The sequence below is a fragment of the Onychostruthus taczanowskii genome, unplaced genomic scaffold, assembly GCF_017590055.1.
Source record: "Onychostruthus taczanowskii isolate IOZ18803 unplaced genomic scaffold, ASM1759005v1 scaffold8, whole genome shotgun sequence".
NCBI lineage: Eukaryota > Metazoa > Chordata > Aves > Passeriformes > Passeridae > Onychostruthus > Onychostruthus taczanowskii.
In genome coordinates, this window is record NW_024505892.1 from 9,028,595 (window position 1) to 9,041,586 (window position 12,992).

The 12,992-nt window shown below is 37.2% G+C and overlaps 1 protein-coding gene across 10 annotated transcripts in view; it reads left to right on the forward strand.

The window, feature by feature from the left end:
- Positions 1-12,992, forward strand: part of EYA4 (EYA transcriptional coactivator and phosphatase 4) — a 143,931-nt gene that overhangs the window by 56,097 nt on the left and 74,842 nt on the right. The window contains exon 1 of one of the 10 annotated variants that reach the window (XM_041423871.1): positions 2,508-2,575. The exons of the other annotated variants lie outside the window; for them this stretch is intronic. The gene's annotated coding sequence lies outside the window, so the exon portion shown is untranslated. Of the gene's footprint in view, positions 1-2,507; positions 2,576-12,992 lie in introns of those variants that run through there. 10 annotated transcript variants of the gene reach the window in all.

Here is a 12,992-nt window from a genome sequence, read left to right on the forward strand (position 1 = left end):
TGTTGTAGATGTAAGAATTTTCTCTGGTCGTCTCTTGACACTACTAGTTTGTGCACCAAATTCTGGCATAGACATTTCTTATCGCCGCTATGTGATAAACACTTTTACAAGTGTGTGGGACTGTCCTTTGCCTCCAGGCATCCAGACCTGAGAATCAATAAAATTGTCTTATGCAGCTAGGAAAAGGGGAAAGACTAGTGGTTGTTTCTTTGGTCCTTTCATTCTTGGTGTTTGTGTGTGACAGAAGACAGGAATACAGAGGTGAAATGGTGGCAGGGAGTGGCAAACAATCTGCTTTGGTTTGAAGCTGCTGAGTGAGGACTTCCTGCACACAGGGGTGGGCAGAGGGAGTTGTGGTGTGCTCCTTAACTGTCAGTGGAGTCCAAGCCCAGGCTGGTTTTTGTCTGCCTGATGCTTGGGAGAGGAAGAGACAAATATTGTTCCTTACCTGCTACTGTGATGATTCTCCACTACTCTGAGGGCTCTATGCAATTCATTGAGTAGGATTGGAGCCTTGGAGCCCCCTGTTCATGTACATCCAGGTGCTTTCAGTCTTCTTTGGCAGTATTTTCTGCAATAGCTTTTTCCTTTGTTTCCTTTCTTTTTATGCCAAAAAACCCCAACCAATCTTGATTAGCCACCTTCCACATCTGATGTGTTGTTTGAGCAGTTAAGAATGAGCTTATGCCCAAAGCTAATGTCAAAAACAACATCTGAAAGCTGATTATGTTCTCCCCAGTACTTTAAATATGCTTCAGTGGGTTTTCATTGTCAAAGAGGTGGGCCTTCATTATACCACACAATGCAGTAAAATGAGGATTACTTGGACTTCAGTGCATGAGATTATAGCAGCTGACAGACACCTGTTTAAGGAAGTATATTGTATTTCTAAGAGCAAGTATTTTATAAAAATTGAGTGAGATTCCACATGAAAAAAACTTTCATATTTAAATTTCATTAGTAGGTTTAAGTACAAAAAAAAGGCATCTGGGAATCTGGATGGATGTATTTATTAGTGGCCCTTAAAGTCCTGACAGTCCATTCTAATAATAAAGTGTGGAACCTGTCAAATGATGGCACAAATATCCTAATCTGAACTGACATGGCTTTCTAGCCCAGTTCATCAATCATGTTTTATTAGCTTTAGCAGAGCCAAGCTGCTATCTGTCATTTTGATGCTGCCGTGGTGACAAAAAATGGTGCCGAAAATGTGCTACAGGTGTAACTTTCACTCAAAGAGCATTTCTGAGCAGCAGTCAGCCTTGTGTTTGCATGGGGAGAGAGTGCCATCTTCAGTTTCACATCCTCACTGAAACAAGACTGAAATTCCTAATGATGCCCGATGGCTAAGGAGTGAGGAAAAGTACTGGTAGAAATTTGAAATTCTTATTTTTGTAGGATTTCTGAAGGAAAATACTAAACACAATTTCCTTGTCCTCATTTTAAGGTACAGTTAATTTAGATCTATCTGTTGTGATAGGCAATTTTCAGGTGGTTTATTCTTTTGGTTTGCAGTTCTGTATAAAGAAAACAACAATTGCCAGTTGGATCACAAAGCTTTTGTAACCAGTAGCACTTGTATGCCTAAAAAATGAGAGCTAGGAGGCTCTACACTGCTGCAGATGTACTGTGTTTTGTAAGAACCATCAATTCCTTGTATTCTTTCAGTCCAGCACTGACTTAGTGTTTTCACTGGGGTCCTGGCACTTGACCCTTGTTTTTCTTGGCTCTGTATCATTTTACAGCAGAGCTCGAGGACACTCCTCATCTCTTGTTTCCAGCATGTTAACATATTCAAGTAAATATTATCTGGCACAGGCACATGCATTATCCTTCTGGGGAGTATTTGTAAAAGTTTTAAATCCAGATCAAACAATGACATCCATCTTCCTTCCTCTTGAATTTCTTTTATTCACAAGATGAATGTTGCTGGCAAAATTCTTTGATCTTTAAAAAGTCTTTCTGTTGCTAATATTCACAGACAAGGTAAGCTCTTATAAATACCTGAATTGCTTGCAGAATATATGCCCAGGTATGACTTTTCTGTATATTTTAACACTTAATAGGGCTTTGCACAATAAGGAGCAGATGTGTCATAGCGACAGCAGGCGAGCAGGGACCAGGAAGGTGGTTTCATTAAAAGGGCCTTGGGATAAATGCAGCACATTAGATACCCACTGAAAGACAGGAGCTGTTGATGGGGTGACCTCTGAATGCAAGTCATCTTACTATAAACAGGAGGGTGTGGAAAGCCATTGGACAGAGCCAAGCTTGTTTACTATCTAGATCTCCTCCTAGTTAAGTAACTGGACTGTGCTAGGCTCGGCATGACAGTTCAAGGAAGAACAAAGTGTCTTCAGTTTTCCTGAGTTTAAATAATCCTGGCTGACCGATGCAAAAGCCTTTTGGTCCCGAAAACCTGCCTACACACCTTAGCTGCTCTGCAGTGGAAGTTAATTGTCGTGAAACGAAACAGATATTCTCTCCTTTTTTTTTTTTTTTTTTTTTTTTTTTGTTCTGGAAACTGACTTTGCATATCTGGGGAATTGGTTTCTGTTCTTCAGAGACTGCTAAGGTAAGGTTATGATGGATTTTAATTTGCAATATTGATGCAAATGTTGTTTAATGGTAAATTGGGAAATATAAAATTAGTATTAATTCCCACTCAGATTTTGTTCTGAAAAGGAGATTTTATTTTAATTTCTGTAGTAACAGTTTCAAACTTGGTTTTGGAACAAGGTATTTATTCATGGGTCTAGAGTGCAGGAGTTTAGATAGGTCATAGAACTGGATTCATCAGGCTCTTTCAGGAGCAAGTTTTGTTTACTACAGTTTACCGCTTGTTAAGTACTGTAAGAAATAAAATGTGCCATTCTATAATGTGCTGCAAATATCATGTTTTGTCAAATCTGTGAGCAGTTCCTTGGTGTGTTATTCGATAACATATTTGTAAGAGACACTTAAAGGCCAGTAGGCTGAGACAGGTGTTTAGACATAAGCTGAATTCAAATTAATTATCTCTAAACTACAAAAACTGTGGATACAACAAAATAAATTTATTTTCCTAATACTTAATTCAAATCCATTTGTTTAATTTCTAAGTTGATTAGACATGCATTTGGAACAAATAATTCTGAAGTGTAAATATGCTAAAGCATCTTTCCTACCTCCTCCAAAGTTTGCTGTCTCTGTAATGTCATCTGTCATTTTTAATGCATTTTTCAATTGAACAGGCCGGGTTCTTTTGTGAAAAAATTGTGATTAAAGCTTTCTTCAGGGAACCCATGTGCATGTGCTGCTGTTGAACTCAGATGCTGTTCCCTGCCGTGGGGTCCGCGCAGCAGCAAGAGCAGCAGTGCGGAGGCCACGGTGGGATCTGGCATGGAGATTACTGCTCCTTAAATGTCTGTTTCATTCAGGGAAACTCAGCCGGGCTTCACTCTGGGAGTGCTGCTTTATTATCCTAGAGCAGCAAGCAAAGTCCCAGGAAAGAAAGAGCAAGGCAGTTTGGTTCAGCTGTAAACAGGCATTTACAGCCTCAGGGATCTGTAAGAGGTAGGGAACCTCTTTGGAAGAAAGATATAAATTCTTACAGCCAGTAAGTTCTTCGATTTTGTGCCTGTGGTCTGGTAAGCAGCAAGCAGCAGGATCCAGTTACATCTTTCTTCTCTTGGTCTGTTCACTATTTTCTGAAATACATTTCAGCTAAACAGCTTTTGACTGTCTCAGTAACTTTTGTGCCGTTACAATTTCTTCTAAAGTAAATCAAATGTAAATTTGAAAAGGGTATATAAACCAAGTAATATTTTAAATTCCCGAATTAAAAAGTAGTTTTTGCCAAAGCACTTTTCCAAGATAATTTGAGACTTATAAAGGTATATCTTGTTAAATGGTACAGCAAATCAAATAGCAGCAGCCTTGTGTGAATGTGGATAATATCAAGCAAAAGAACTTGAATTTGGCTTTGGAAAACATCTGTATGTTTGTGTGGTCACGCACGCATGTATATATGCCTGTCAGAGTGCGCATACAAGGAAGCGAATTCATCTGTTACAGAAATTAGAAGTCAAGGTTATTTTCTTAAACAGAAAGTGGTTTGTGAAAATGTCTGAACATACTGTTAAACAGAAGAAGCAGATGAAAAACCACACTGCATACTGTCTTTTTCACATGCTTACCTATCATTTTTATCTCTTTTTTTTCCCGTTGTGCATAGCTATACATAAATTTTACTAAATTTACATTTGCTTTGGGAGAATAGAGGACATAATTAGCACTTTGTTCAGTTTTAAACTTTGAATTGTGAAACTTATTTAGTAAATGTTATTAACAAGGGATTAAAATTTTAACATTGTGTTTCAGTATTTTTAAATAAAAGGAGAACATGGCTGTATTAAATTTATGTACAAAAGGTATGTAAGCAGTTTCCAGAATTTAATGCTGTAACTAATATGCTACTTGCTTCCTTTTTATGTTTTATTTTATTAAAGATATTTTCAATCATATTGGTGGAAAAATAAATAATATACATTTCAGTAAGAGCTTAACAGGAAACATAATACCTGTGTGGTTTATTTCTCTTTGCAATATTAATTCATTGCTCTGAATTAATACATAATTAAACAGTATTCAATTATAAGTAAATATCTGCAGAAAGGGCAAAGATTTTTTTAAAAGCTGATTTTAAGATGGATCCCTTTTAGCTCCAGAGGATGCAGCTAAATATACACATTGAGGAAGAATCTGGATTGATTTAAAAAGCACAATTATTGTATTGTTTGCATTAGGTTGAACAGAAATCCCAGGCAGAATCCCAGGATAGTAAAATTCACATATTATTTTACCTAGGGTTAATCAATTATTTGCGTCCTAGATATTGAAGAAAAGTCCTTTGCTTGTTCTCATTTGTAAATCTGTAATTGTTCTTCACATTAATTTCAGGCATAAGTCACGACTTGTAAGTCATTAAATGACCTCTACAATCACATAAGTTTGCCTGCTCAGCTGGTATAACTTGTAGTAAAACCTTTGGAAGGTAAAATAATCTGAAGTGATTTAATATAAACAGAGATGCTGTGTGTATTATCTGTATTTATTTGCACACATGCATCAGAAGTTGCTTTTGTGTGTTTACATGAATGATTGAACAATTCTTTTCAACGAGGGTGTTCTCGTGGATAAAATGAATTGTCCCATTATGAGATTTTTGCTGTCCTTGAAGTATTTATACTGCTATCCCAGGTGAGCTCTGCATTCAATTACAGCCACAGCTAAGAACCAAATGTCCACGTTGCTCTGAACATGTAACCTGTTAGCTCCACTGAAGCACAGTTTAACTTGATTGATACTTGGATTTTAAAGCAAATAAGGACTAACTTTTTCCCGTGGCAAAATATCTTTGAAGTTTTGTGCCTGTGCTGCGGCTGGATTAGCTAAGTGATAGCGCTGGGGCTGGGACTGTGACCCTATTGTGCTTGGCAGGTTGTGATAAATGGGGGAATCTTTCTTAACCTCGTGGCCAAAACATTCCAGGATCAGGTCGGGGAGACAGGAGAGAAGGGAGGATAGTCGAAAGATGCAGGAGATTTGGCATGTTGAGCCGGAGACAAAGGACACTTGCTCACTTGTCTGGAATAGGGGTGAATGCGTGGAGTCTTGTGGGAAGAATGGCTGCACATGCATTCAAAATGTACTTTATTGTAACTCCTGGGCATTGCCCTGGGTACGTGAAATTCATCCGTCACTGTGAAGCTGTCTCTTTATTTTTGTTTTGAATGCTTTGAGAGTTTAGGGAATCTTGGTTGTTATATTTTCCTAAACTAAGGAGATTTTTTTATTTAATACTTGAGATGGGTATATAAAACCATCCAAAATAAATTGGAAGAATTCCTTATTCCAACTAATTGCCTGCTGGCTAAAGAATTTACTGGAGGACAGCAAATATAAACAAAATGGTATGAATTTGGAAAAACAAACCTTGACAAGTTAATTGATTGCTTCTGGAAAACTAGTTCAACTATTTTGTGTATAAAACACCTTTAAAATTAAAACATCTTTTCAAATATTTTCAAATTATGCATTTTAATATAGCAGTATTAATAATAATAATAAAAAATAAAATCTCTCTAAATATACTAAAGATCTATAGTGAGATATTACCAGTCAAATTTTCAAACTGAAAAAAGAGACAAAATTGGCCTACATGTGGGCTGAAATATGATCTGTCAAGTGGTTCCTTCTTATGGCAGTATTTTAAGAGCTGTATTGCCTCTGATATTGTCCCCCTTGGCTAATAAAGAAAAAATATATTATTAGCTGATAGTTTGAGGTTTATTTACATACTTTATGCTGTAAATACAGCTATTCTGACTAGTGGTAAGAACTACAGCATAATGAAAGCAACAAAAACAAAATCAAATATTCTTAATGTAATTTCTAATTGTGGCTGTTATTATTACTAGTATACAATCAAATGCATGTTGTATTCTTGGGTATGAATACTATTCAACATTTATCCTTTTATGATTAATTTCCCTGAATGACATTTTAGCCCTACAATATTAACAGGGTTTTTAATGAGTGTTGTGTTGTAAATTTATATTTGAATAATCAAATCTAAATCATATATATAAAAAGTAGTCTCACTACATAGCATAGGAGTTTGCTTCTCTGATGCTTAATAGCACATAGTAATTATAGTGCACAGTATGTGCAGTATATTTTCATATGTGTTTATTAGAAAGGATTTTATCTGTAGTTTGCCTTTGCTAAATTATTACTCTTTTCCTTATACCCCAAAAAAAAAAAAAAAAAGGAAAGAAAAGGGGATAAAAAGAAGAAAAAAAAAGGGACTCTTTTCCAAGCAGCATTTTCTTCACTGACTTGTGTACTGACATGTTCCAAAGGCACTGAAAATTAAAGTAACCAGAAACAAAGTAAATTTGGCTCCCTGATGATACAAATGCATGTGAATAGGTCTTTAGTTTATAGCCAGTGTTTGTGAGATTTTACACTGCAGCACTGTGTGTCCTTTTATCTGACCTCTAAAAATATTTTTTTTTCACCAGTTGGGTAATATCTGGGCCACAAAAAACTTATTATTTCATTTTCACCATCAAGTAGTTTGGACTACAAATAATCCTTTGCATCCTTACTATGAGAGAAATAGATTACTGAAGTTCTTAGTTATCTGATGTAGTTTATAATTGTTAGAACAGCTGCTAGAAGTCGTTGCTAAAATTCTAAACAAATTAGCTTCAGTAATGTGGGAGAACAGAAATGTATGAAGCTAGGAAAAAGCACAGCTGTTCACTGTTAGTGTACAGATTTACTTGGTAATTCTCTGTCTCTACAATTCTCTAATTAAACTATGATGTGCACTTATTCTCTTTCCACTTGTTTCAAAAGTTTTGAACACAATTTTAAGAATTATTTGTAGCATAGTCATTTGCATACACTTAAAGCTGGTGGTTTTAACTGGAATAGCCTCAGTGGATTGTGCAAAAATACTAGTGTTGTACAATTAGCTGATGACTTCAGCTTGGACTGTTTTCATAGACCAAATTATTTGTTCATTATCAGATTCATAGATTTTATCTGTGGAAAAGTCAGATATTTATAGCTGAATACCTTTGATCTACTACCAGGAGAACAGCTACCAAAGAAGAGAAGAACCCTTTTTTATTGTTGGGGCTTTGTGGCAGGTTTTTTTCAGTTTTATTTTATTTTAGTACTGTTTTAACATAATTCCCATCTTCCACAACACCTACAGGACTCTGCCAGCTGTTAATAGGTAGACAGGTGCTGGGCTAAAATCATGTTCGTATTACCTGCTCATATTACCTTGTTCATCTCCTTCCAACCTGTCCTATTGCTCTGTCCACCTGTTGCTTCTTGGCATTAATTGAGCCTCCTGTCCTACTAAGGCATATTCGGACTCACCTTCATTATTCTGAATTGTTGCATTGACAGTAACAGGCCAAACCACCACGATCCGATTTAGGCCTAAGCTTAAATCTTTGTGGGCTTGTCCCAAGGCTGACACCCCCTCTGCTCAGGGACTGCCTTTTGCTGGAGGAGTGAATACAGTGCCATTTCAGGCAGCTGTTGCTGAAGCCATGCAGAATTTGGCAGAGCTGGATCGTTCTCACTCTGCAGTCATTGCAGTCGGTCACAAAGAGCCTCTTTGCATCCTCAGTCTCTGCACACACACTCAGTATAAATGTGCTCTTGCCTTTCAGGGTTGTGAAGGAGCATAGTGAATATCAGGTATTTTTACTGATAAAAATTATCAATGTTTAGATAATGAAGAAGTCAGATGTTCTTAACTGTCTGTGAATAATGCTGAGTTTCATTTTCTCATCATTTTGGTACTCCATGTCACTTACAACACTGTCAATTGAATATGGTTGTCTCTCCTGACAGATGAAGAAGGATCCAAAAAACACAGAAGTGACTTGAGTCCTTCTTACTAGCTGCACACTGAGAAGTGTACTGAAAATCTGCAGTAGTTTCTCTCCTTTTCTGAAGGACCTGTGCAACATTACCTCTAATTTTGTATGACACATGTGTGATGGACAGGTCACACAGGGTGGATTATGCTGGCAGACACTACAGGTAATAACTGGTCTCCTACCATTACATCTGGCTTGTACAGCTTGGGCAAGACCAAAAGTGAAGAAAAGTTGGCTGAAAAGTGTCTGAGCAAAATTGGCACCAGTGAACAAGTGGCTAAACTTGGAAGAGTTTGTAGGAAGAGCTTGCCATGTTTTCTGGAATAATTCAAACCTCAACCTAGGAACTTTTGGATTGCCAATAAATCATGTTGTCATGTAGCTGAATCCATATACAATGCTTTCAGTGTGCCCAAACTATTCCATCCCATTCTGTCAGACCAGGATCTGAGTCAGGTATTCATTCATTCTTAAACAGGTTGTACTTCTATGAAGACTTCCGTGCTTGAAAACTAATTAGTACAAAGGTTGCATCAAGTAAGGGTATGGTGAAACATTAGAGCTGTTTTTCTCTTCCTGAGCTTTTTGAATATAGTTCAAAACCACAATCCTTGTCCTTAAATCCCTTAAAGTCCCTTTAGGTCTGGGATGAAGAATACAGCTGATGAGTATGCTTCTCCAAGACAGAAAGGATAGTGAAACTGATGGTTTTGCAGACATTGCTTACTTAACACTGACCCAGGGTTGGTGGGTTAGCTCTCAATGCAGCTAAGAAACATAACATATTTGACCAAGAATAAGGCACATTTTCTGGGGGTTGATCTCCTTTAACCTTAGCACATTGCAATATGTATATTGAAAACACAGAAGACAAACTAAAGAGTACAAAGAGAGTAAAATAAATTCTTTGCTAAATCAGAATATTTTACATGTGTGTATTTAATCAACTTAGTGGAGATGAGTATTTGAGAGATATGAGACCATCTTGTTTACTGCCTTGGGGTATCAATATGCTCCTTGGTAAAATCCAGGATAGTGAAGTACAGAAAGGAGGAGATGATCGACAAGGCCATTTGTTTGAATTTCATCTAAGTGAGGGATGGAAAAATTGTGACAAGTGTTCTTTGATCCCAAGGGGAAAGACAGATTATTTTCTGATGAGGCAAATGAGTCAGGAGAGAAGTTGTCCTTTGTTCCTGCGGGAGTCAGTATGTAAGCTCTTGGGTGAACTAAGGGGAAGCTGGATTCCAATGGGACACCAGCGTTGTCAGAACAGAAAAGCGCCTTGAGGCAGACATACTTGACTTGTGGTGGAGAAGTCAGCATTAGCAGTAGAAATATAACTGTACTGTTCCTCATACAAATTGGTTTCCACATGAAAAGAAAACAGCATGTTTTATTATGCTTTATGGCACAGTACTATAGGCCTTTAACAAAATAGCTTGAAGTATTTGCATGATCTATTTGCAACATGGCCAAGTTAACACAGCCATAGGAGCATTAACTTTTGAACTTCCTGACTTTCATTGCTTTAAATTTCAGCTTCAAAGTTTACTCTTTTTTTCTTTGCATTTGTTGGCCCTGGTTGGTTTTGAAAAGCAGGAGGAAAGAAAATAAGTTCAGGTTTTCCGAGGAAGTTCTGAATTTTATGCATATAACAGGAGATGACGTGGTATTCCTTTGAATATTAAATGATACCTCCAAAGCAGCTTTGATACACCTAGATTGATTACAATAATCTGTGGAGCTGAGGAATCGCAAGGTGAAATCCAGAAAGCATTGCACAGCGTAACTGTTTTCCTGCATTTCAGTATGTTGGGGTTTTTTTGCCTGAGCAGAGATCAATGGTATTTGGAAATACTAATATTTAAAAAGCAAACACTTTAAAAAAAATGGTGTGGTTGCAACAAAACTGGAGGACATCATGGGAACATTACTGAAGTAAAAGCAGTAAGCATTTTCCATGTCTAGATTAACATGGAAAATCTTCTAGCTGATTGCCAGTTTGGAGATACCAGGAAGACACCAGGAAGACACCAAGGGTATACTTGCAGATTCAGCTTCTCTGAGCTATAGTGCTGACATGAAAAGTTAGTTTAAAAAAAAGCGCCAAAGGTTTGAATTTAGGTTGGTGTGGGCATTTTTTAAGAGATGATGGGGGTGGGAGGGAGAGAGAGAGCTAGGAAAATAATGTGAGAGAAAGAAAAGAGAATGAGAGAAAACCAGAGTTAGTGCATTAGTACTTTTTCCTGAATCTGAATTTGTGAATTTGTTGATAAATGAGCTCAAGGCTGGTAGAGTTTCCAAACCTTTGGCCTTTGGAAGATCTGAATAGGGAACTAATTCCTTTCTCTTTCCCAGCTGCAGTGAAAAGCATTCTGTGATCTCTGAGCTATTAGGTAACTCAGGCTGAAACAAAATGTGCCATTGTAGTATGGCATTTGCCCTGCCTGACCCACCAGTTAGGGGGAAAGGCAAATTTCCTTCTTTCATTGTACACAAACAAACAAAAAGAAAAAGAGAATGCCAGTTTTTCCCGCAGTGCATGCATAAATGCTTTTCAAAATGTACAATTTACTACTTTACAGGTTCCAATCGCTTAAATTATGACTTGACTGTGCACCCTCTGATATTTTTAGTACACTTGTGCCAAAGGCAGTTTAAAATGTGTTTTAAAAATATTTGCAGGTATAAAAGATTTTAAAAATGCTTAGAGCTCTGAACTGTTTGAACCCATTAGTCATGTTGCAAAAACAAACACATAGGAAACCTTTCCACTAGCAAGAAATTACCAAGGAAGGAATGTTTAGTTCCCAATGATAGCATATGAATAAGAAAATTGAGGAGTTAAAGTTGTCTCAGATTTTATCAATCATGTCACCTTAATGATACCTTCATTCTCTAAAACTTCTCAATAGAAACAAAGTTGCATGTTTTATTTATATAAAGCTTTCTGATTTATGTTTTACAAAGGCTTGTGTCAATGGTAAGACTGTGCAGTGTGCCCAAAAGAAATGATCATTATAGTCTCATTGGAAATATGAAAAAGGTATTTACCTGGATTGATTAAATTCCCATTAACTTCAATGTGTATGTAATGTGCACACCAGCAAGAGCTCTAGTGTGTCACTGCTCATCATTCCAGCCTGGTAAAATAAGACCTGAATGAAATGCAGTGCCTCTTTGCAGCTCTTTGGGCTGTCCATGGACTGGTTCCTGGTTTGTCCACACTGTTCTCAGCAGCAGTTTGTACAGAAAATCCAAAACATTGTGAGAGTCATGAAGATTGTCATCTCAAGAAGTGGAAGCATTTAAGATTATTGTATGGTTTTTAAGACATAGCTCCTTCTTAAAATTACTAAGTTCAGTGACTGGTTCAAAGGAGCTGAGGCTCTAAAATATGCAACTTCCATGGGAGCCATCCCTCTCCATTTTAAAATCAGTGTTGCCAACAAAGAGGATTTCATGGAGGATGTCATGAGGCACACAGACTTTGCCCGTCTCTCTTTTGCAGCACCATTCCATTTCCTCAGTGTTTCCCAACTACCTGTGTTTCAGCAGGTGAGTGGAGAGCAGAAGCCATTAGTCACAGTTAATTTGGTGTAATTCCCCTCTGCCTGAAATGGATGACTGCTCTAGGCCTGGTGAAATGCATCTGTATCTTTCTGTTACATGTAAAGGAAGCCTTATGTGATAAGTCTAGACTGATTTAGATGCCTGAACTGTAGGTGTTTAATAGTAAATATATCCCTTCTGGATTAGTTTTCCTTGTGAGTTAGGTGTACATCTTCTAGTGGTTCTGACCAGCGTTACTACTGTAACTTCGTGATGCATTTCATCGAGAGCAAATCTATCTCAGGAAAGGTTTGTATGGAAAATACAAGAAATTATGGTGGAACAGCAGTGACTTCCCTTTTTCCCATCCCTTGCTCTCACCCCTTAGAGGCATGGAAACATATCTGATGTCTTTGAATATGAAGTCTCCTCTGCTGTCCTACATAAAATGTGAAGGCCAGCATCAGCAGTCTGCTTTCATACTCAAAACTTTTAAATAATTTACACTTTCCTTTTATAAAAAAAAAAAAATGCTCAAACCTCAATCTTGTTTTGATTAGAGTTGTCAATTTTAGTTGATGGCATAGTGATTTCATTACTAAGAAAATAGAAGAGACCACTGAACAGCTAGTTCAGGTGGTGAGCAGACATGTTGTTTCCACTAGAGAACTAGCTCATACAGACTTTTATTCAGAAAAGCCAAACCAACAACCACAAAACTCCTTGAACAGTGAATTTTAAATCAATTTATGTAGCATATTTTGACTCATTCTTCCATTGTAATCAGAACTCTTGTTTTCAGATCTGCTGAAATATGAAAATCTACTTCAGGGTGTGATTCAGATAAAATACAGCTATGTACAGTCTTTGCACTGTGAAAAATAGGGGGGAAAATCAGTTTTCTATTGCTTCAAGTGCTTTCACTCAACAGTAGCATCAGTGTTGGGGGTTTTAGCTACATCAGAATTGTAATTAAAATTTGCT